The sequence below is a fragment of the Cornus florida genome, unplaced genomic scaffold (genome assembly GCF_030987335.1).
Source record: "Cornus florida cultivar Cherokee Brave unplaced genomic scaffold, ASM3098733v1 CherokeeBrave_3.0.0_Hap2_Chr09, whole genome shotgun sequence".
Taxonomy (NCBI): domain Eukaryota; kingdom Viridiplantae; phylum Streptophyta; class Magnoliopsida; order Cornales; family Cornaceae; genus Cornus; species Cornus florida.
In genome coordinates, this window is record NW_026775579.1 from 23,854,766 (window position 1) to 23,857,654 (window position 2,889).

Here is a 2,889-nt window from a genome sequence, read left to right on the forward strand (position 1 = left end):
GTAGTAGGTGAACTGGGGTCCTTAAACTTTGGTAAAGTGTTATGTTGCAAAATTGAGCTTACTTGCTTGGTTAAAACCACTTTTCTTGGTGTTTGGCTCTTGTTCTTCAGCTTTTGGGTGCACAAGTCTTTCAAGAATTTGGCATAAGCCAGAATTTGCTTGATTGCATCCCAAAGTGGAAGATTGACTTTCATTTGCCTAAACATTTCCATGATTTCATTGGTTTTTGCCTTTTGCTTGTCTTTTGAAATAGATCCTTTTAAGGCATCCGAAAATGGAGCTTTTGGCTCAAAACTCTTTTCAAAATTTTTCTTTGAAGTCTCTTCAACACAAGAAGTTTTTAAATTACTTTGTTTCAAATCATTTTTCAACAAAACCTTTTCAAATTCATTTTTCGGCAAATCTTTCTCCAAATCATTTTCAAAATCATTCTTCAAATCACATTTTAAAGTTTTCTCATTCACAAGATCATGTATATGCAATGAAGGAGGAATGGGATGTGAAACGGGACGGGTGACAACTTGAGGTTGCACCGGTTCACTCTCTTCATTGGACATTTCAACTTCATTGTCCACAATCATTCCACTCCGCAAGGTAGTCACCGCATTAACATGTTCAATGGTGTGGCCTTCCGATAAGGAATGGGTTTCCACAACACATTGTTGCTTAGGTAGGGCATTCATAGGCATCTTTCCCTTCTCTCTAGTATTAAGAGTGCTTGCTATTTGCCCTACTTAGGTTTCTAGCTTCGCAATAGATTGAGAGTGGGAATGAAGCAATTGTGTGTTTGCCTCAAGAGTGCCCAAAGCATTCAAAACTTTTTCTTCAAAGGTGGGACTTCTAGTATTTCCTTGGGAATAAGATTGGTTAGGAAAATGAGAGTTCACAAATTGATTCCCTTGTGATTGATAAGGTCTATAACCTTGGGATCCTTAGTTTTGAAGTGGAGGTGGAATGTACTTCCCTTGAAAACCGCCTTGGGAAGGGTTTGAGCCTTCTCCTTGATTTTTCCAAGAGAAATTCAGATGATTTCTCCAACTTGGATTATAATGAGTACCATATGGATTGTTCCCTTGGTTCACAAAAGCTGCATTGACTTTTTCATTAGGTTCATTTTGCACTTGTCCGTGAGGACAATGAGAAGTAGAATGAAGAACATTAGAACAAGTCATACATGTTTTATTTGATGCACGATGAGAATGGTTAGGGAAGGAAGATACTTGGTTCGTCGAGTTTTGGTTAATCAAAAATTGATCAAACCTTTGAGATAAAGACTTCATTTCGGCGGCTATTTCATTTGTATGGTCGACTTGATGTAAGCCAACAATTTTCCTACCTTGTGAATTTCTACCATTCTTGGATAATAATGTTCTATGCAAAGAATTTTCACTCATGCTCTCATAAAGACGCCACACGTCATCCTCATGCCTATCAATGTATGAGCCACCCATAGAAGCATCAACCATGCCTTTATAATTATCCGATAAGCTCTCAAAGAAATATTAAACTAATTGCCATTTGGGCATGTCATGATGTGGACACTTCCTAAGCAATTCATTAAAGCGTTCCTATGCCTCATGAAACGTTTCTCCATCCCCATGTGAAAATTCTCGAATTGAGGTTCTCATGGCATTGGTCTTAGAAACCGGATAGTACTTCTTCAAGAACTCTTGTTGCATTTCTGCCCAAGAAGTGATTAAAAAAGGCCTAAGATTATTAAACCAATACTTTGTCTTATCTTTCAAGGTGAATGGAAAAAGTTTGAGTCTTAAGACCTCTTCCGGTATGTTCGTATATTTTATGGTGGAACATACTTCTAGAAACTCATCCAAATGCTTGTAAGGTTCTTCACTTGGAAGTCCATGATAGTTAGGAAGCATTTGAATGGTTTGTGGCTTAATTTCATAGTGATGTGCTCTAAATGGTGGCAATTGAATGTATGTGGGTGCATTGTATTAATTAGGCACATAGTAATCTCTTAAAGCAAGTGGAGGATTAGCAATTTGAGGTGCAACATGGGCACCTTGATTTTGATTTCCTTGAATGATGGGAGGTTGTGGAGCATACATTGGCCTTGGCATTCCAAATGGAACTTGGCCTTGTTGTTGTTATGGTTGGTGAATGAATGGCCTAGGTATGTCTAATGGTGCTTGAATGTTCTCATGATGCACATTTGGATGAAGGATACTTTGTTGGTCTATGTGACCAAGGTCCTCTACATGCTCTTCATTATGGCCTTCCATTGATGTAATGGATTAGGTAGAACTATATATTCCTCTTCCCCTAGGATTTCTAACTACGGATTCAAGATGCAAATCAAGAGGGACAAGATATGACCATGCATGCACAATGTAAAAACACATAAACACAATGAATAAACAAACACTTCGACTTCCCAACAATTCAATGAATCTTCCTCCACAAACACTTAACCCATACTCCTATGCTTTAACAACAATGATGCAAAGAACAATTAAGAATGCCTCCACGCAGGCTCACGATTTATCTAGGAATTTAAAAATAAACCTCCACGCGGAACGACGATTTAACTAAGGGATTGAGTAAAGAAAATCTCACAAAGGTCCAATATCACTTCAACTCCAAATTTATAGCTTAGCTTAGCAATTTTTTAAAATTTTTAGCATTTTTCCTTTCTTGCTTAGCTCCTTTGCTTGGTGGCTCCTTTGCTTGCCTCCTAGCTCAATGCTCCTTGTCAAAGATGAACAAATACAATAAGTAATCAAAAGAAAAATAAAAACAAAGTAAAGACACGATCAAAAGAATACTGATTCCTAATTGATTCCACAAATACGATATTGCCTAATCCCCGGTAACGGCGCCAAAAACTTGGTGGTGGCTCGGTCGTCACTACAATACAAGCTTAGGAGT

General features: G+C 37.9%; 1 pseudogene; it reads left to right on the forward strand.

Annotated features, from left to right (window-relative positions):
- The first annotated feature begins 1,524 nt into the window (after positions 1-1,524).
- Positions 1,525-1,623, forward strand: LOC132275745 (small nucleolar RNA R71; annotated as a pseudogene).
- Positions 1,624-2,889: the final 1,266 nt, after the last annotated feature.